Raw genomic sequence first — 22,808 nt, forward strand, 5'->3', positions numbered from 1 at the left:
AATCAAGAAAGGGGTCTGCCAGGGATGTAATTTGTCTCCATACCTTTTCAATCTGTATGCAGAACAGATCATCTGAGACGCTGGGCTGTATGAAGAGGACTATGGCATCAGGATTGGTGGAAGAATAGTCAACAACCTGCATCATGCAGATGACACAACACTGCTTGCTGAAACTGAGGAGGACCTGAAGCGCTTGCTGCAGAAGATCAAGGACTGCAGTCCTCACTACGGATTGAAGCTCAATATCAAGAAAACAAAGATTCTCACCACTGGGCCAATTGGCAGCATCAGTATGGATGGTGAAGAGAGTGAGATAGTTAACAGTTTTAGTTTACTTGGTTCCACAGTCAACACTCTTGGTAGCAGCAGCCAGGACCTCTCAAGAGTACTGAAGAGCAACGATGTCAGGCTGGAGACTAAGGTGTGCCTGATCCAGGCTATAGTCTTTGCAATTACGTGCTAAGCATCAGAGAGTTGGACAGTGAATAGGGATGATAGAAAGACAACTGATGCCTTTGAGTTGTGGTGCTGGAGAAGAGTGTTGAATATACCATAGACTGCTAGGAGAACAAACAGGTTTTTCCTGGAGAGGGTGAAGCCAGAATGTTCACTGGAGTCAAGGATTCTGAAGCTTCATCTGACATAATTTAGGCGTGTTGCAAGGAGGGACTGGTCCTTGGAGAGGGACATTATATTTGGGAGAGTGGAGAGACGGCACAGGAGAGGAAGACCCTCCATGAGATGGATCGGTTCTGTGAGTGGAGTGGTGGGAATGAATGTGTTTGAGACAGCGAGGTTGGCACAGACTAGAATGGTGTTTAGGGCTCTTGTACATAGGGTCGCTATGAGTCGCAAATGACTCGATGGCACATAACAACAACAACAACAACAAAGTTCACTCCAACTAACTCATAGACCCAGTGACTAACAGCTCAGAACCTTGCTCTATATTGCACTGTCCTTACCACCTCTGATACTCAAGTCCATTGCTATAATAACTGTTAATTTGTCACATTGAAGGTCATTTTCTCTTTCACCTTTCCCAGTGAGGTCTTTTCCAAAGATTGATCAACCCCACCTGACAACACCCCCAAAGTATGTGGGACAAAGTTGTATCCTTATCTATAATAGACATTGTAATAAACTAATCACATTACTCAATGGTTATTAATGTTACAAAATCAGACCTATGTGAACTAATCCTTGAAATTCTAAAGATGTCATAAATTAAAATGTATATGAATGATCAAGACAAACTAGAATTACCATGTTCCAAACAATGTATATGAATGGAAAACTCATATAATTTGTAAACCCTCACTCAAATAAATAACAGGAAAATGTAAAAATAAAAAGAACGAATGTTTGAAGTTAGGAACTCTCTCTATACTTAAAGATCATAATCAAATATGTATAACTCTGAGTCACCTATGGCATTTTTGCGATAGTCCACCTTCAGAAGAATGCAGCAATTCATTGAACCGTAAGACTGCATCAGAAACTATTATTCAAAACACCAATATAGCCAGTACCTTAATTGCTACTATCTACTGACCTATGCAAGGTGACTACTATTTTTTCTGAATGATAGTCTTAAGGAAACTCAGATATTCATAAGTTCAACTCATTTTCCTTATTAGCTGAAAGAGGAAAAGGAGAAATAGTTTTACAGCTAAAAATTTAAAAAAACCAACCAACTTTGTAATACAAAAATACTAAGTAGCCCCATCAAGATTTCTCCATGCAATGCCAATGTTCTCTAAAGCAGCTTATTGCCTGCAATTTGGTTTACACTATTATTTGCTTAACAAACCTCTCATTCCACAGCAAAGGCATATTTAAACCCAACTCAGGATGAATCATCACAAAGTCTAAATTAGGGAACTCTTGATTAATGGGTTTTCACCATATTTGGAAATCCCTACCTGTAACCTGTTTTATCAAAATGAAGCTTATAGCTGGTAGTAATCATGCCTGAGGTGACCCCAAAAGCGAGAGAAAGGCTTGTCACATTTAGTAAGTTCAGTGCAATGGTAATTAAAGATCAAACCTTTCCATAGCTTGAATGTGTAAAAATGGTATTAAGAAAACAAGCAACCAAGCCTGTAAACTCAGGAGGAGAGGACATTTTTTAAACATGCTACCATAGTACAGAATCAACAGTAATTAGTAAAAGAGGAAAGATTAGGCTAAATCTGGAAAACCTCAAGACAAAAGTGTCTAAGATTAGGAGTGGAAGCAGCTTTGCTATTTGAAACAACAAAAAGAAATAAAAGAACCGGCTGCACATTATAGATAAAGCTTGGCAAGCCAACTGATAGAATTTTTAAAATTCTTTCAGGTCGGTGACCTAATTATTGGATATGAAACAAAATGTGAGCTAATTAGGCAATTATTTGTAACACATCTACCAAGAAGCTACTAAAATAACATTATTTGAATGGATTCTAAGATGAAAGCTCGATTTTTTAAACTACACAAATGCAAATACAGAGAAAATATTTGTGCCTGTGCCGTCAGAGTAGCTACTTGATTTTTCGGCTTTAATATCCACGGGGACACAGGGCACGTTTATACCCACCAACAGCTGACAACAGCATTCCACAGAAAGATAAATGCCAAGGGTAGGAAATGTGAAGGTGGAGAAGTGATAAAGTCCTTATGACTCTCTTAACTGTTGTTAAGACCTAGTAGGTCAAACCCTGCTGGGAAAATAAACTGCTCCCTGAGGTAAATTAGAAATTTTCAGGAGGTGCATTAACGTTTTCAGGCCCCTAAGGTACTGTTTAGTAAATTACTGCTCCAGTGAAGTAAATGATACCCTTGAGGCCTGAAAGAGTTAATGCATCTTCAAAAAAACCAGCCATTGACTCTCTTCTCACCAGTACGACATCACACACTTGCACAGCTTCGCATTGGGGTTGTTCTTTTTTTAAAAAAAAAAAAAAATTTTCTTATTGTGTGTGTGTGTGTATACCATCAAATCAGATCTGGCTGGTACAGGAGGAGATTTCCCCTCCTTCTCCAGCAGAGAATCTGGTGGATTTGAACCACATACCTCTGGGATTACAGTGCAGCTTCTTGCCACTAGGCCACCAGAGCTCCCTGCAGTTGTTCTTATGTACTGTTGAGTCAGAACCAACTGACTGTTTCAGAGGCTGTCAAATGCACAAGAGGAGACTATTCATTTCTCTCCCACAGAGCAGATGCTGGATTCAAATCGCAGGCCTTTGGGTTGGCAAAGTGATTCCTCACCATTACTTTAGATAAAAATGTGTTCATGTGGCCACTTGCTCATTTATTCATCAGCTGTTTGTTAAGTATCAACCCTGGAGAGGGCATTGGTGTGGGCACAGAGGATGCATTAGTGAAAAGAACTGACAAGGTACAATTTTCACAAAGTTATCACTTTAATGGGACAAGACCAACACTAAGCAAACAAAAGAAGCCATGCCAAAAAGTAATGCATATGATGAATGAAGAAAATGATACAAGAGGGTCTGCTCACTAAGGAGCTCTCATGTCACAATGACTATACACTTGAATGTATATGGTGAGAGGTTCAAACCCACCATGCCTCAGCAGAAAACATCTGCAAATCTTCTAAGGATTCTCCCTCCCTCACAGATACCTCGTCAATCCCTACTTACAGGGTCAGCTTTCTGAGGCTGTAAATAGTAGCAGAGGAGGCTTCTCATCTTCCTCCCTTGAAGCAGCTGGTAGATTTGAGCTATTGGACTCTCATGCCTGTGCTGTAGACTTTGTTCCCAGATTACAGCCGGTGACACCACAGGGCCAGTTCTCCTCTGCTCTGTAGGATCAGTATTAGTCAAAACCAACTGGAGAGCACACAACAAGATGCGAGAAAATTATTCGAGAACAACTTGGACTCCACATCGGAAAGCCTCCCAGGAGTAGGCATCTAAACCAAGGCCTGAACCAGGAACCTCGCTGAAGGGAACACCCCAGAGTGCTCTTGTGTCTAATACAGCATGCTCCAAAAGCAACACCAAGAAGGAATCCCTGCAAACAGTAAGTCAGTGTCTCTAAAACAAGAGGGTGCAGTGGGAGGTGGGTGCAGAGTGAGCTAGGCACCTACAGTCGTAGATCAGACACTCCTGGCCTGTCAAGTTCACTCTAGGAACAATCTGGTTAGGAAAACAACAAGCAGAGGGGAATGACGATTTTTTAATAGTTGGAGGGAAAATGCCTTTGGAATGCCCAGTAGTGTTTGGACAGAACTTCCTGTGGGCACGAAAGCAACAAGCTCTGAAAAACCTAAAAGTTAAAAATTAGTTAACCAAGTTTGGTTGGGTTTTTTGTTTGTTTGTCTTTTTCCAATCAAAGACTCTTCCTTTCGTTGACATCTATCACCACGATGTCACTCCTCATCTGTGAGTCTGTCATTATGTGGTAACTTCCGTGATGGCTTATTTAAAACAAAATTGCCATCAATCAGAGCGAACTGGACAGAAATTGCAATAATGCAATTCTGGCAGCTGTATGACACTGTGATGAGTACCGTAGAGTTGGAACCGACCCATAGCTGACCCTCCGGCAGATGTCCAGAAACAGTGAATTCCACGGGAGGAGATTGCCCACCCTTCTCTCATGGAACAGCTGGTGGCCTCGAACTGCATTCCTTCAGGATTACAGAAAAGCTTCTTGCCACTAGGCCACCAGAACTTCCTATACGAGACTAGCATATCAAGTACCAGCAGAGTCAGGTGGACAGGTTTAAGTAGAGCTTCCAGACCAAGGCAAAGGAGGAAGAAAGGTTTGGAAATCTACTTATGAAAATTGACATTGTTGCTGTTACACAACACAGCACATGAGGGACTGAAGTTCTGAGATCATTCTTCAGCCCTTCCGGGTCAGAGCTCTAAGAAGCATTAGAGCCCATAATCTCTGCCATTTGTGTTGTGGAGTCAGCTAGCTTGGCTTGAGTTTTGACTTGATCACAAAATCACTAGATGAACTTGAGTAAGCAATTTCATCTCTCTAAACTTCTGTTTCCTTATTTGTAAAAGTAATTAATATGCAAAACTTCTTTCTGGAAAATGTTGTGGTGCACATCACACAAAATAGGCCTCCACTGGTGATCTAGTGGTATGTAGTTGCACTGCCAACCCAAAAGCATGTGCTTCAAATCAACCAGCTGTTCCAAAATGAGAAATCTCCTCTAAATTTACAGCCTCTGAAATCCCAGTGGATAGTCAACTATGAGTCAGTTCCAATTTGACAGTACATAACAACTACAAAAACAACACAAAATGAAATCATATAAATGGAGAAATGCATTATGCCCAGGAATCATTTAATAAATGGCAATTCTGATTTCCACTGAGTCCTCATTGTGTGTGTGTGCTGTAGGCAAGTGCACAGATCCATCCACGGTAAAATTTACACACATCAGTAGGAAGCCATGATCCTCTCACTGATCCAACACATCCCAGCACCCAAGGAGAAAAGACATTCTCTCACAAATACAGCACTGGTCTGCCAATTTGTTTGAGGTAACCTGGGGTTGCTGTGATATTGACCCCTGTGCCATTGGGGTGTCAAATGCCATAATGGTTACCCATGGTGGACAGTGTTTGGTGGAGCTTGTAGATTTAGCCAGTTTTAGAAGCAGGAGTGGCATCCACTTCCTAAACAACATGCCTCTAGAAACTCTATGAACTTAGAGAAATGGCAATAGTTGTAGAATGGCTTCAAGTCTTATGTGATCACTATTGATGACTATGGGGTGTGCTCAACTTGACAGCAATCAACAATAACAACAAATAAAATGAGAGGAAATGAAATATACTATACCTATTAATAGAATAAGAATTATATCAGGAGTAAATTTAATTTCTTTTAGTTTTTTTTTTAAAAACAAAAAAAACAAAGTACCTCATATTACTTTCTTAGTACTGCTCTGTGTCCTAGGAATGTTCTCCCAGGATTGTGGGAAATTGAGTTTCTCAAGCTCACTGCGAGAAGTGGGTCTTTTCTTTTTTTTTTTCCTTCATCTGAAAGACGTTGGGAAGTAAAATAGCAGTCATTTCTAAGTACCTCTAAATTAATTTTTTCAAGCACTTGTTAAATAATTATTTAATCTTGTTATTAAAATCAACATAATCGAGCACTTTGCAGTTAACTCAGTAATAAAAACTTAATAATAACATACCTCAAAATCAACTTCTAAAATCCCATCAGTAAATGTTATGAGTTAAATCCCTACAGTTACCTGAGATATATGGGAACGAGGTTGGGGCCCTAGGTATCTCCCCTCAGGTCATTGCATAGTTTTCAGTAGCCAGTGCCTTAAAAGAGAGACTCCCTTTGAATGGGGAGGGTAAATGCATTATGCAAGTTGTGTCAAGTTAGATCAGGCAGCCCATAGTACATGGTAGGAGCCAACCATCCAAAATAACCCCCCACACACACACTGCAAGGCAAATCCCAGCCAGGTTTGTCACAATTGCTTTGTTGGACGTAAGGCAATCTATTTAGAAACTGCTCTACTTAATGAAACAGCTTTTTAAATAGGCCACCCCCATATAAAACTGAGAGAAAAAGACAATTATTCCCAAGAACTGAACATTTAACAATGGCCCATGGGTAGCATCAATTGAAGAAAGCCAACTGACAGACAGTCTGTCACTTAATAGGAGGGAAAGTAACATAGGCCAATTCTTAAAAAATAAAAAAAAAAGCCCAAAATAAAAAGTTAGTATCTAGGCTCTATGCTGATAGGCTTATAACTCATAAAGACCTTTGTTACAACTCTTAGATAAAGAGAATGAGGTCCTGAGATATCAGTCCAAAATTAAGCTTTGAATTCCAAATCTCAGCTAATGCATTGGAGTTTGCATGGCCTTAAATATTATAGTTTAGAATTTAAGCTTTTTTTATCAGTTCATTGTCTTCTCAATATCACAATAAACTTTTTATTTATTATTTTTAATTGATATTTTAATGAAAGTTTACAGAAAACCTGGATATCCACTCATTCATTAATTGTTGCACATTTTCCTCCCTACTGCCCCCCCCAATTTCACTTTTCTCTTTAGAAAGATTCTTTCATTGTTGCACAATTTACTCCCTTCCCCCAACCCCCCACCCTCCAGTCCACTTTGCCAGGCATCTCTTATTCTGGACAGTTGTCATACAAATAATGCCTAATCATATATTTCTTTTAGACAGTCCTTTCCCTCATCTATTTAAATGCAGTGTTAATTATTTAACCCCTCTTAGATTCTCCCCAATCTTCATATCAGTCCTGTTTTATAACAGTGGCAGTATGCAGTATTTGTCCTTTTGTGACTGAGACATTTCACTAAACATAGTGCCTTTCAGGGTCACCCATTTGGTATAATATTTTATGAGTTCCTTGTTTTTCAGTGCTTGATATAAAACTATGCCACATGTGTTGACATTAATTCACTTTGCCAAATGTCTTATAATTGCTCTATAATAAAATCACACTCTTTATCAATCAACTTAAAGTTTAACACTTTTTTCACTACACTGTACTGCAAGTAATCACAAATTTGAACCATCTGAATCACATGCCAGACTCTATGTGAAGTAGGTTATGTCTGTTGTCTATGTGCAGTACCAAACCCCTCTGGGTAGTCCAAGAGTAGAGTTAAGCAATTTTCAAAACTTCAAGTTGTGTCTACATTTGATCTGAATTTTCTAGACTGATATACCAGCTCTCATTATCACTTTAGGAATAAGCTAGATCTTAATTTGCCTAGTCACTGTCATAAAAATATTCCACTACCCTCTATTTCCCCATTCCCTGGGTTCTTCAATATTATGTGCTCCTTAATATCTTTTTTAATGAACACAAATACTTTTTAAAAAATAATGAAGTATACAAACCACACAAAAAGTTTTCTTCTTTTATTCAGTCAGTCAAAAAGCTATAAATAATAATAATAAAATAGTCATAAAGGAAAGCTAAGAATAATACCAGTGAAAGCAAATCTACAAACTCAGCACTTAGATATATCAGAATCTAAACTAATGGTCATCATTCTAAACAATGTTGAGGATTTCATGTATTAGTCTTAATGTTGAGACATAATCCACACTGAATGCTGTAGTCTTTGATCTTCTTTAGTAGATGCTTCATGTCTTTTTCACTTTTAGCAAACAATATTGTGTCATACCCATTTCACAGGTTGTTGATGAGTCTTTCTCCGATCCTAATACCACATTTTTCTTTATATAGTCCTATTTCTTGGATGCAAATTGAATTGGTGGTGGTGGCGGTAGTGGTTTCATGGAGTCAAATATGACTCAGAGCAACCCTATTCTGTCCTGTGCCATCCTCATCATTTCAGACATACTTAAGCCTATTGCAGTTCACCTGGTTAAGGGTCTTGACCATTCACATTTCCAAGTATGATGTGTCTCTCTCCTAGAAATAGCCTCTCTTTTAATCAGAACTGACTTTGACAAGCACTGTGGCAATTGGACAATTAAAACAGACATTCAGATGGCGGGGGAAGAAGAACAAACTGGGGAGGAGGGTAGAGAGAATGGTGCAGCAATGAAGGAATGAAAACCCAAAATCCCTGTAAATGTCCATTAAAACTAATAAAATTTAATAATAAGAAAAAAAAAGAAAACGAAAATCTTCACCACTATGCAGATAAGGAACATCATGATAGATGGAGAAAAGGTTGAAGTTGTCAGTGAGTTCATCTTTCTTGAATCCACAATCATCAACGTTGGTACAAGCAGTCAAGAAATCAAAATATGTATTACATTGAGAATGTCTACCATCTAGGACCTCTCCAAAGTGCTAAGGAGTCCTTATATCAGTTTAAAGACTAAGGGGTGTCTCATTCAAGTTATGGTCTTTTCAATGACTAACTATGCATCTGAGTGTTGGACAATGAAAAAAGATGATGGAAAAATAATTGATGCTTTATAGTTGTGTTGTTGAAGAGCACGAAATATCTTATGAACTGCCAAAAGAACAAAAGGCTATATCTTAGAAAATGTTTAAGCAGGGTGGTCTTTAGAGTGAAGGATGATGAAGCTTTTCCTAATGTATTTTGGGCATGTTTTTAAAGGGCATACTCCTTGAAAAAGGATATCTAAGTTGGTATATGAAAGGTCATCAAAAGAGAGGAAGAACCTCTACAAGATAAATTAACACAGTGACTGTAGCAATGGATTCAGTGTGTCAGAGGTGATAAGGATGGCACAGGGTAGGGTAAGGTTCAGATACTTTGTTCATAGGGTTTTATTAGTTTTACTTGACTAAATGGCACCTAAGTAAAACACTATATTAAATTTTGGAATTTATTACTAAAAAAAAAAGAAATAGCCTCTCCTAACAATATGCCCAAAGAATATGAGATGAAACTTTGTCATCTTTGTCTCCAAGAGTGCTCCAGCTGCACTTTGAAATAGGAATGTTGAAATGTGAAAAGATGCAATCCTGATTCACGCTTTTCCTGATTTGAAGTCATGTAATATCCCCTGTTTTGTTAGAACAACTACTTCTGGCTCTATGTATGGGTTTCACATGAGAATAATTAAGTCTGGATTAAAATTCTTCTTAATGTTATTTGTAATTTATTTTAATCTGCACAGTGTAATGTTTTAGTACAGTCAATAAAACATAACTAAATATCTTTCTGATATTCTCTGCTTTCAGTCAAGATCCATACGTCATCATTAATTATATTCTTTATTCAACAGCTTCTTCTAAATCCAATTTGAATTTCTGGCAGTTCCTTCTTGATGCACTGCTTCAGTGATTTTTTTAAAAAAAAAGTTTATGCAAGCTTTTGCTTAGAAGTGATATTAATGTTCAATAATGGCCACTTTCTGTTGCATCACCTTTTTACACAAAGATAATTGACTGGCCAGGTAGCTATCAGATTTCTTGGCATAGAGAAGTACTATTCTTAATAGCCCTAAAGATGTACAAAACCCAGATGTCTATAAACTGATAAATGGATAAGTAAAATGTGACATATCTATGTGATAGAATATTATTTGAGCATAGAAAGGAATGAAGTATTGACACTTGTCAAAACTTGAGTAAATTTAACAACATGAAAGAAACCAGTCACAAAAATGAAAATATATTTAATAAAACTTATATGAATGTCTAGAATAGAGAAATCTATAGTGACAGAAATTAGATTAATGGTTGCTTAGAGCTGGTATCTGAGGACTTGGTGAGAATATAGAGGTTTTATTGGAGGTGGTGAAAATGTTCTAAAACTAACTGTAGGGTTGACTGTACATATCTGTGGTGATATTTAAAAAATACTAAATTATACATTCTATTTTTTATAATTTTTCTTTTAATTGTGTAAATTACATTTTTTGTTAATTATATATTTTAATAGAATGAGTTGTATATATGTGAATATACCTCAATATAGGGTTTTTTAACAAAACAAAAGATGAAATGTAATTATATTAGTTCTATTAAATTGGTCAATCTCACTGATAACTACTAAATTTCTGAAAAACTCAAATGCCTTTTTTTTAATGACATGGCAGAGTTGTATAAATACCATAATAATCTAAATGCTTACATAAATACAAGGAAATTTATATCCTCAAGTATTACTGGTAAGAGTTCAAAATGGTTCAAATTTCTTAGAAAGTAAGTTTATCTTAACTTTAAAATATCTACAAGGCCATGATTTTTACTTAGTCTTTTGAAGATTAACAAGAAAACTCTGTGGACTAACCTGTACACAGTGGTGGTCATTATGGAATTATTATAATGGAGGAAAAATAAGAGACAATATAAATATTGTTGTTGTTTTTGTTGTGTGCCATCAAGTTGAAACCAACCCAGAGCTGACCCTCCAACAGGTTTTCAGAGGCAGTTAATCACACAGGAGGAGACTGCCCAGCCTTCTCCCCACAGAGCAGCTGGTGGGGTTTGAACCATATGCCTTCAGGATAATTAAGAGTAAAGTATTATATATGACATGTTCTTATAATTTAATGAGATAGTCCTAAAGAGTCATGTCTTAATTTCTAGCCTGTCCTCCTACTACTGGCTTCCCCTCTCCCTCCCCAGGGGTCAGAACTTTCCTTTTTTAAAAAAATATTAGTTTATTTACAAAATTCTAATACATTGTTGTCTAGATCCTTGTTCCCTCATGTCAACACTGAGCCATTGTTTAGGGTTTCTAAGACAAGTTCAAGAAAGAAGAAAATCCTAAGCCCTTGCACTGAGTCCACTGGAGTGGCTCACTGATTCATGGTAGCGGCCCTAGTAGAAAATGCTCCACAGGGTGTCCTGTGCTCTTTTTAGGAATAGATTGCCATAGAGTCAACTCTGACTCATGACAACTCATGTGCACTCACAGCGTTGTCAACGGCTAATTTTTCAGAAATTGATCTCCAGGCTTTCTCCCTAGGTGCCTCTGGATGGACTTGAACTTCTAGGTTTTGGTTAGCATCTGAACTCATTAACCATTTGGGCAACCAAAAATTTAAAAAAAAAGAAATAGAAAACTCCAAATTATCTTTAAGAATATAATCTATAATAAATATTTTAGTGTCTTTGATTCTAGTAGATTTCCCCTTATGCTTAATTCTCTTTTTTATTCATAAATGATTCTGATGTGAGACATGAACAGCTATGAGTGAAGGACAGAAACAAAAATATGTATGCAAATGCCAGAGTAAGAAACATAACAGATATCGTAAAAACACACACAATACTAGTTTTTATAATCTTTTTCAAATCCAGGCAAAGGCATAAAATGCTGTGTATTGAAAAGGCCATTGAAATAACATAAAGAAAAGAAGCTTTATAACAGTGGTGCTTTGCAGCATTTGTCCTTTAGTGACTGAAATATTTCACTCACCGTAATGTCTTCTAGAGTCACCAATGTTGTATAATTTTTATAAGTTCATTGTTTTTCAGTGCTGCATGATATTCCATTGTCTGAATATGCGATCATTTTTCTATCTATTCATTTGTTGATGGGCACTTGGGTTGCTTCCATCTCTTTGCCATTGTAAATAACAAAACAGTAAACATCAGTGTGCATATATCTGTTTGGATGGTGGTTCTGGTTTCTTTAGGACATATTCCCAGTAGTGGCATTGCTGGGTCAAATAATACTTCTAATTCCAACTTTTTGAGAAAATGTCTAACTGCCTTTCAGAGTGGTTGCACCATTTTACACTCCCACCAGCAGTGAGTAAGAGTTCAAAATACTGCATTGCACCACTGTTAGAAGGCAGGTCTGACATGAGGGAGGAGAATAGGATAGATAATGCACATCACACTGGAACAGATGAAGGAAAGAACTGTTTACAAGGAATATATGATTAAGCAGTATGTGTATGACAACAGCCCAGAATAAAAAGTGCATTGCAAAGAGGACTGGGGGTGGGGGAATGGAAGGGAGGTAATTGTGCAACAATGAGTGAATTTTTTTTTCCACTACTAGTTTATTTACAAAATCCAAATACAAATTTTAACAAATTCTTTCAATTTCCCTCCCCCCCTCCATCAAATTGTTGATTAATGATTAATCTCCCCTCCCCTGCACATCCACATCCTTCTCATCCCTCTGCTTCCAGCCTCTCTCACCCCTCCTGGATCCTTATACTCATTCTACAATAATGGTTTTATACAATAACAATGAATGAATTTTTAAAGAAAAAAGTGAACTGAGGAGGGCAGAGGGAAGGAGAGGAGTAAAAGTGTCCAACAATTAATGAATGAAAATCTAACTCTTCTGTAAAACTTCATTAGAATCACTATTAAAATTTAAAAATATTTTGTTAAAAAAAAGAAGAAGCTGTGCTGCAATCCCAAAGGCACGTGCCTCAAATCCACCAGCTGCTCCTCTGGAGAAAGATGGGCAATCTCCTCCCATGAATTAATTAATTGCCTCTGGAAACCTGCCAGACTGTCAGCTATGGGTCAGTTCCAAATGGACAGCACACAACCACAATGTGTGTGTGTGTGTGTGTGTGTGTGTGTGTGTGTGTCTGTGTATGTTTTTACAAAACAACAACGTGTGTGTGTGTGTGTGTGTACATGCACACACATCTGTAGTGGCATAGTAAGGAGTTATGCTGCCAACCGAAATGTACAGTTTGAATTCATGTGCTGCTCAGTAGGAGAAAGATGGACAATCTCCTCCTGTGCAATTTACTGCCTCTGAAAAACTACTGGAGGCTCACCTACAAGTCGGTTCTTACTTAATGGTATATAACAACAACAATATACAGCAGTCCTGGGAGTGGAATGGGTTAAACACTGAACAGTTAAACAAAAAGCCGATGGTTCAAGCCCACCGACCACCCCATGGGAGTGTCCCATATGATTGCAGTGGGTAGTAATCAACTCAACAACAGGGGATTTGGATTTCTGGGATATGTTACACATCTCAAAACACATAATTGCATCTCTCAATGCTTCATTTTACAGATAACACCTGATTACAAAGCACTAGTTATTCTATCTGGTGAATTTCACAAATTTCTGCAGCATGACTGTCCAAAACACTCCCAGATTTTCTAATGAATCTGGTCTTTTAAACAGTTTTGAGGCGGGTAGGAGCAGAGAAGAGAAAATGGACAGGGAAGGTAATCATAGGATCACACAATTTGAAAGGTAGAGGGAGGGGTGTGTAAAGGAAATGGGAAAGATCTGGTGTGAAAAACAAATTTTGTAAGCAAATCAGTATAAAATAAAAATTTCTTTAATAAAAAATGAACAAAACAACTTTGAGAAAATGAGATACCTTTAATAAGGCAGACCAAACGATCGCTCTGAAGAAAGAGATTTGAGAGTCAATTTTATGTCTATGCTTATTTCCTAGTTTTTTTACTGTTCAGCCCATGAAGTCACCAGAATATACAGTTAAATTTTTTTTTTTATCTTTGCTTTTTGTATTGTCTCTTTTCTAGTATTTGTGATCAACTAATTTTGTCAACAAGACCTCCTGGAGGGCTTTCAGGCCTGTGGCCCTCAGGCCTCATATTTTTATATTTTGGAGCAACATTCTTCTAAGCCTTCCAGTACTCTTCTTTCAGTTTTCTGTACTGGGGTAATCTTTTCTGTGATGCTGAACCTTGTGCCATTAGGGTGTCATATGCCATAATGGTTCCCCATAGTGGACAGTGTTTGGTAGAACTCCCAGTTTTAAGACAGGTTTGGAAGCAGGAGTGGCATCCGCTTCTTAAACCACATGCCTCTGGAAACTCTAGGACGATACAGAAAGGCTTCAGGTCTTTTGTTCATAGGGTCCCTATGAGTTGTGTGCAATTTGATGGCAATCAACAACAACAATTTTGTATTATTTAGCACATTACAAATGAGCTCTTGTGGCCTAGTGCGTAAGGAGTTGTGATGCCAACTCAAAGACAGGCAGTTCAAATCCACTTGCTCTGCAAGAGATAGGTGGGCAATCTCCTCCCATACAATTTATAGCCTCTGAAAATCCACTAGAGCATCAGTTATGAGTTGGTTCCAATTCAATAAGTTACTGGCTTTTATTTTTTTAGTTACATGCTGATCTAGATGAACTTCCAAGAAAGACTTTTCCTTATTATTTGGTCAATACCCTAATAAAAATGAAGTTTCTATTGCTGACTCCTGAAAGGCAAATTCCTGTAAGGAATTTGTAAGTCTCTACACTCTCCCCTTACTAAATATGTGAGTTGAGTGAGTCACACCTCCCTTTCAGGACTCGATTATCCTTGATTTTCAAAATGCAGACTCACACGCTCCGTGGGGTGGAGTGGAGGTGAAGGTTCTTCTGTTATTGCAGATAGTTGGGCTCTGAATAACTACTGCTATCTGTGCATCTCCATCTCTTGCCCTGTTTCCTCTTTCACTCTGACCTTTTCAGTATTAAGCCAGCCTAGGTGCAATTTAAAGTCTCTTTCTGTCTTGTCTCTATCTGCAGTCTTGGGGAATGTAAATGACTAATGTGCTTGACTGCTAACCAAAAGGTTGGTGACTCAAATCTCCTCAAAAGTGTCTTTGAAGAAAGTCCTTGGAATCTACTTCTTAAAAACGAGTCCTTAAAAATCCTTTGGAGCACACATGGAGTCACTACGTGTCAGAACCAACTCAAACTCGGTTGGTTTGGTTTCCCACTCCAAAGGTCTGTGAGACTGGATCAGGAAAGGGCAGGGAGGGTCTAGAGCTCTTTCACATGGGCCACTATGAGTCACGGATGTCTTGACAGCACCTAACAACTCCAAAGTTGACCTCTTCCAGACACATGGTGTAAAAATAGCAAGGATCATGTGGGGATGGCCGTATCTGACCTTTACCAACTTCATGTAGGGGAACTGTCCCTGTTAACAACATCAGCAACACAAAACCAGTGACCATAAGGTCTGACATGTCCCCCACACTCCCAAACCCCTTTCTACTCATCACAACACTAATCTGACTGCTTTTTACTGGATCCAGAATCCGATAGGATAACTCACACATCACACAGAACCATATAAGGGAAGTCAAAGTCTGTAATTCAGGTTAGTAACAGAATACAATCAGGACAGCTTCCAAAATGTGCTCGCAGGTGCCTCAGCCTTGAGCCTCATAGTTATAAGCCAGTGATACAAAGTTCTTAATTCTATCATCATAGCTCTCCCCCTCCAGTACACCAACAAGTTTGGGCACAAGGCTCTTAGTTCTGGTTCTATCAGCTCCATCTCATGTCAGGTCTCTGGCTCTCTGCCGCGGCTTCTGCTTCCTGAGGCCCTAGTCTGGCTGGCATAAGAACCTCTGTCCCAGAAGGATGTGCTACATTCTCTTGTTTCTTCTTTGCTGACAGGGGCAGATCCTTCAATTCTGTTGCTAGATTCCCTCAATTTAATGGCAAAATTAGCCAATCCCGTTGTGATTTGGCTAACATGCCTCATTCACATGTTTTTGCCCATCCACAAGGCAAAGTCAAAACTCAATGACTAGGAAAGCCATTTTGAACAAAAGCCCTTAACACAACACAAGGCTTTATATCTATACTGTCTGAAGGCTCTCCAGTAGAGTTTTTGAGCTGGGTTCTCACCTTCAATTTGAAACTCATATTCCACCAATATGCCTGATGAATATGTGATTGGCATCTCAGACTCTGTGTCTAAAATCAAATGCCTATTGCCTTCCAAACCTGTTCTGCCTGCTGCCCTCCCCTATTTCACTTCACAGCAGCTCCACTCTTGTAGTTGCTCAAGACAAAAGTCCTAAGAGTCATTCTTGATTCCTTTTTATTCATTAAGAAAGTTATCTGACTTTACCTTCACATTTTCTCTATAATCTAATCACTGTTCAACATCTTAACTGTTCCTACATAGGTACAAAACTCACCCCTAAAACCCACTGAGTCAAATCAATTCTGATTCATGGTGATTCTCAATCAGGTTTCTGGAGCTGCCCAAGACACTGTAATTTTTCATTTGGATTGATACTGTAGCTGACAATTGGCCTCTCAACTTCCTTTCTTGTCCACTACAGGCTTCTTAACACAATGGATAGAGTAATCCCACTAAAATATGCATCCAAGACACTGGCCTTAAGGTTTCCTGAGTGTGTCTAAGGGATAGGAAGCCAGTCAGGAAGGTATCAAGAGTGCAAGAGCTGGAGGTGTAGTAGATTTCTTTTTCTTTTTAATTGTTGTTATTTCAGTCTGGAATCGAGCTGGAACTGACTCATAGCTGACCCTCCAGCAAGTTTTTAGAGGCTGTAAATCGCAAGGGAAGACAATGCTGAGGGTCAGCTATGAGTCAGTTCCAACTTGAGAGCACACAACATGGCCTCTAGTGGCTTCCATCTATCTCAGGATAAAAGCTAGTTCCAACTTGAGAGCACACAACATGGCCTCTAGTGGCTTCCATCTATCTCAGGATAAAAGCTAGATATTTTATTCAGTTTATAAAGTACCACATAATCTTCTACCTACGTAGAAGTTCAAGTGGCCTAGTGGTAAGGAGTTGCATTGCCAACCCAAAGGCATATGGTTCTAATCCACCAGCTGCTCCATCAAAGAAGGATGAGGAATCTCCTTCTGTGCAATTTACACCCTCTGAAAACCCACTGGATGATCAGCTGTGAGTCAGTTTCAACTTGGTTGAACATAAGGATCTGCTACATCTCTCCCCTTGCTCCCATGATTCTTTCCTGACGGGCATCCTGTGCCTCAGACACACTTGGATTACTTTCAGGTAACAGTGTCTTAGATGTGTATCTTCTGCTTCAAATGCTCATTCCCCAACCTCTATGGCTCATCCCCTCATCACTTTCAAGTCTTTGCTCAAACAGCTCTTTCAATGAGATTCACTTCACACCCACTTCCTCATTTAGTTGCTATAGTTTATTCCCAGAGAACTCATCATTGCCAAACAAGCATTTGTTTATTATTTACTTATTATGCCTACTGTTCATTGTCCATCTCTCCTTCTAGGACACAGGCTCCAAAAGGGCCTGTGCATTCATCCACTGCTGCACCCCCAGTACCTGGAACAGTGGTTGGTGCTTAGGAGGATCTCAGTATAAACTTGTCAAATAAATGAATGCCCAGATGAAAGAGACATCTAGGTTTGCAGCAGTTCCTAAAAGCCACATGAACCATACAAATAGACAAAAGCTAAAGTGTAGTCAGTAGTTTTTAAAAAGGAGAGTGCTCTAAAATATTAACCTTCATACAGATTTTATAAAGGAAGGACTTTTTACAAATTCTCTTTTGCCACAAGCTTCCCAGGCTTACTGGAGAACGTACCTGTCTCCTTATTTGGAACCTGTTAAAGTAACAACTATGGATGTGTGTGAACATAAGCCCAGCTCTCCCTCACCCCACTTCCCCCACCTCCGATTATTGGTTCTCCCCACCTCCCCCCACCCCTTAACGCCTGGCCTCTGTCCCCTGTCATCTTCCCTTTTCTGTCCTGCTGCCTATGGCCCTCTCTCAGATTGCAAGACCCTGGCTGCTCCCCCATATCTGCTTTATGTCCAAGGTCCAAGCCTGCTCTGTCAGGGATTACTTAGCTTCCATTGTTCAACTGAGGACCACACACTGGGGCAGGGCTCAGGTACCTTTCACTCTAAGGAGGCCTGTGGGAATCTCAGAGAAAGGAATGAAAAGGGACAATGATTGAACAGTACTTAGGAGGGGGCAGGTAAATGTCAGCCTCGATTAATGATAATGGTAATTTAGAACGTGCTTATGGTTTCATTGCTACACTTTCTCAAGACATTTTCAACGTGGTATTTTAAAGGATTCTGGGGTGGCAGACGATGCAGACAGACCTTTCCACTGCAGGGGTGTCAGCTAGGCAGGACGGGAATTGCATGCCTGCCACAGAGGCCCCTGCCATTAACGACAGTCCTGTCTGGTCAGGTGTCTCTTTTCATTTGTGTTCACCGTGGCATTCACACACCAATGGAGCTCTTTAAAAACAACAGCAAGCAAACCCCTCATTGCTGTCAAGTCCAAACCAATTCATAGCTGACCCTCCAGCTGGTTTTCAGAGGCTATAAAGTGCACGGGATGAGATCGCTCACGTTTCTCCCGAGGAGCAGCCAGTGGATTTGAACTGCCTGTCTGGGTTGGCAGTCCAACTCCTTACCATTAGGCCACCAGAGCACTCTTTCAAAAGATGAAACTTGGATTATTCGATGACAAATACACGTTGTTGGAATTGTCCCTTTTCATTTCTTCTTTCTTCTAGGTTTTTCAAAAGAGAACAGATTTGGGCAAGCTCCGTGATCCTGAGGAGTGGCATCAAGCGATGGTTAAATGGATATGCCCTGGCCTTAAGCTGGTGAATGTCACATCACAAACCTGCCACGTACTACCCTTGGGACTTTTCACAAATTAATTAATCTCTTCAAGATTTTCTCTTCATTTGAAGGTGGTGACAAAAATAGAACCAGTTTTTCAATCCAGTGTGAGAAATGAGATGTTGCACGTAAAAACTCTTAAGAAAAGTGACACGCAGTAAGTATAAATAACAACAAATGTTAGCTATTATTTTCATCGCACAGTTAGTGAAGGGTCTGATGGCTCTTCCTAGTGTAGGGTTTCTCAATCTCTGTACCATTGACCTTTTGGACCAGAAAAATTTTGTTTCATGAGACTGTCCTGTGCATTGTAGAGCATTTGGCGCCATCTTTGATTTCTGTCCACTTGTCAAGGCAATCAAGAGAAAGCAGAGACAGGGCTCTCTTTCCAGACAATCAACAAGCCAATGATAGTGACTCAGAAATAAAAAGGGTCAAAACAACCCAAGAGCCCATCAACAAATGAATGGATGATAAAAAAGCTCTGGTATAGTCACACAATGGAATACTATGCTGCATTGGAAAACCAAGGAACTCATGAATTATACAAAATGGGTGACTCTGGAGGACATTATGCTGAGTGAAATATCTGTCAAAAAAGGACAAAGATTGCATTGGGCCACTGTTGTAAATCGGGACTGACATAGGGATTGAAGAAAGACAGAGAAGGAAGGGAGTAATGATGTATACTGCATTGAAACAGATGAGAGAGAGAGAACTGTTTAAAAGGGATATATGATTGGGTGTTATTGTCATGACACAAGTCCAGAATGAAGGCTGCACCGTGAAGCAGACTTTGGGGAAGGGATTGTACAACAATGGAAGAGTTTTTCTTTTACTTTTCAAAGAGAAGAGTGAATAAGAGGGGGCAAGGAGAAAAGTGCAGCAATAAATGAATGTGAACCCTAAGTCTCTATAAACTTTCATTAAGACTAATTTAAAAAAAAAAGAAAGTAAAACAGTCATACTGTAGAAAGCTTAGTCTTCTCATTTTTACATGCCTAAGGAGACTCAGGAGGGAAGGAGGCCTCCTTCAGGTATCCTTTTTTTGGCCTTTTTGCTAAAACCATCCTTTTCCATTATTTGACTTTCTGATTCTACAGACTTTCTAAAACAAAGGTGTTCTTATTATTCTCATGCTACGAGAATTCCCTTTCACTTTTCCCCCCTATGGGCTCGCAGCAGAAGGCACATGCACTGAGTTCCAAAGAAGAGCTCTCAGATGATGGGTTTTGCAGATGAAGGTGGTGGTGTGAAGGATCCATTCTTTGTAATGACTCCTGCTTTTGTTGTTCAGTTGAGCATCTGGTTAGCTACTACATCTGGAGATGTCTGTCTTCAAAAAAGGATGGTGATGATGTAGGTCACAGTCATCTCATTTGGGCATCAAGGACTTGTTGAGAGAACCTGGGTTGTTAGAGCTCAATACTTCCAGTCGGTTGGGCTCACGGGTATAGAAAAACGAGGAATGAAGAAGTGAGTGAAGAGTTTGTAGGAAATGGAGATAGGTAGACTGACGTGAGGTAACTCAGGTCACTGTATTTTGCAGTGGTCAGTTTGAAGTTCCAGGAACAAATTAGAGTTCCCCATTATTAATGATTTCACCCAACTGGGGGTTAGGAAACACGCTTCGTCACAATATCTCAGACTTTGGATGAGCGCACCATGCTGAGGATTATCATGAGGTGGTATAGTTCCAAATCAAAAGTCTCGTCGATGAGAAGGACGCCCATACCAGGTCCCATGACACCACCTATCCAGTGTCTCAATAGGAAGCCATGATCATCATAGAGTCTCTCAGCTCTGCTTCCTTCTTCTGTGGTCCTTGCCTACTCAGATTGACTAAAGGCCAAGTTGTGTCTTCTGAAGATCTGGCCAAAAGAACTGAAACTGATTTCACAGTCTTTGGTTGACAATCATAAAAAAAAAAAAAAAACCACAAAAAAGAGAGTGTCTCCTCCATTCTACTAACTGTCATTTTACCCAGAAAGTGAGTATTTAAGATGAACCGATAGGTCAATAATCATTGACGAGAAACAAGTAAAACAAAAACTGCAGACTTTCAACAGATAGCCTTCACACTCTTCTTCATTTGTCAAACGTGACACGTGGGTGGATTTGGCTTGAACGAAGGAGAAATGTCAGCTCTATCAGGGCAGCAATTTTTCAGAGCTCCATTCTTCTCTGCCGCCCTCTTTTCTCGGTGTCAGAACTGAAGAAGCACCAGCTACACATTCATCAAGATAAGAGCTGCGCTTCCATTAATGAAAGGGGAGGGTCTGCTGGGAATCAAGGAGTTTTTCACATTGCAAATGGTAAAAAGGAATTTGTTTCAGGGCTTTATCTGGCTTTTGATCATCTGGACAGGCCTACAGAAGGAGAAAAGTTGGTGCTTACTTTAAAGACAAAAATTGCTTTTTCATTGCATTAGATTAACGTTGCAGCTGCCGAGATGCACTGCTTTGATGCAAACAGGGTACATTCAGCCCAGGTACACAAGCTAGTGGATACAATGATAATTCTGCAGATGGTCTGCAGAAGGCAAAAGAACTTTCAAAATCTTCATCTAAACACCTAAATGTACAGCATCCTACAATAGCCAGAGGTTAACACGCAAGAGGTTAATAAGCAAGTGTCCACTTATATAAGAGAAACAGAACAGGAAAGCAGAGAGAACTGTGCTCACCTGGTTCCTTCCCCTTTTCCAGCATGAGATCAAGACTCCATGAAGAAACAAGGTTTCTACACTGACAGTGCCAAAATCAGCCATCGTTTCAGGCATCTACACACCTTTCACAGGTTTTCTAGGTTTGTGTCTACCTCTGTGGAAAAATGTGTGACCTCTCCCCACCCAGCACTATCTTCACATCAGTCTGCTATCCCAGTGAAGCACCTCTGGGGCAAGAATGTCCTTTCCACTTCTTTTTTTTTTAATTTATTATTAATTTGAGTAAAAAATTACAGAGACTTTGCATTTCCATTCATTCATTGTTGCACTTTTCTCCCCTCCCAACCCTCCCCCCTAGTACACTACCCTCTTGGAAAACTAAAAGACAAATTCTTTTGTGGAGGTTTGTATAGGTTAATACAGATGGTTAAACAAACAAGCAAATGAATGAGTGAGCTTCTATCAATATTCCAGTTGACTTCTGCCTGTATACTTATTAGAGAGAAAAATGCAATGCCCACAGGAGCTCTTAATGCTAGTTGATATACACCAGTGGAATACACTACAGTACAAGTGTCTTCTCAAAGGCAAAATGTCTGGGTAGCTCTGAGCAGGTAATCATTTTCTTTCATTCTATCAGCACCTCATCTTTACAGCTCCTCACAATGCTTTCCCCCACTTTGCTACAGGCCCTCCTTCCATTACTATACTCAGTCACCTCCCTTCTCCACGTGCCTTCATGGTATTCATGTAATTTTATCATTTTATCACTTGTAACTTTTTCCATGGCAAATAAGAAAAGCAGATCCAAATGGTTTAACTCAAGGAGAGTCAGTCTATCACTCACATAACGGAAAATCCCAAGGCTAGGGTTAGCCTTAGGCATGAGCTTAAATTATATCCCATGACTCCATTTCTCTCTATTAATGCTACATTATCTGTGTTCTCTGATAGAGCTGTGTCTTTAGCAACTGCACTGTATGTCCTTCCACAGTAAAAACTCAAAATTCACTGTCATCAAATTGTAACTGACTCACCACCAGCCCTCCAGCAAGTTTCTGGAGGCTATAAATAATAGTGTGGGAAGAGAGGGCTCACGTTTCTCCTGCAGAGCAGCGGGTGGATTTGAACATACAAAGAGGCATCTCCTTTGGTTTAGCAGTGTAATTTCTTACAGACTATGCCACCAGACCACCCTCCCGCAGTAAAGCCCAAAACGAAAGAATGGACCCTCTTTCTCCATTAAAAAAAAATTAATAAATTAAAATAAAAAGATGAACAAAATTAAGAAATAACAAAAAAAAAAAAAACCAACTGTCACTGAATTGATTTTGATTC

The sequence above is a fragment of the Elephantulus edwardii genome, unplaced genomic scaffold (genome assembly GCF_000299155.1).
Source record: "Elephantulus edwardii isolate Elephantulus edwardi_28Jun2011 unplaced genomic scaffold, EleEdw1.0 scaffold00282, whole genome shotgun sequence".
NCBI classification, from domain to species: domain Eukaryota; kingdom Metazoa; phylum Chordata; class Mammalia; order Macroscelidea; family Macroscelididae; genus Elephantulus; species Elephantulus edwardii.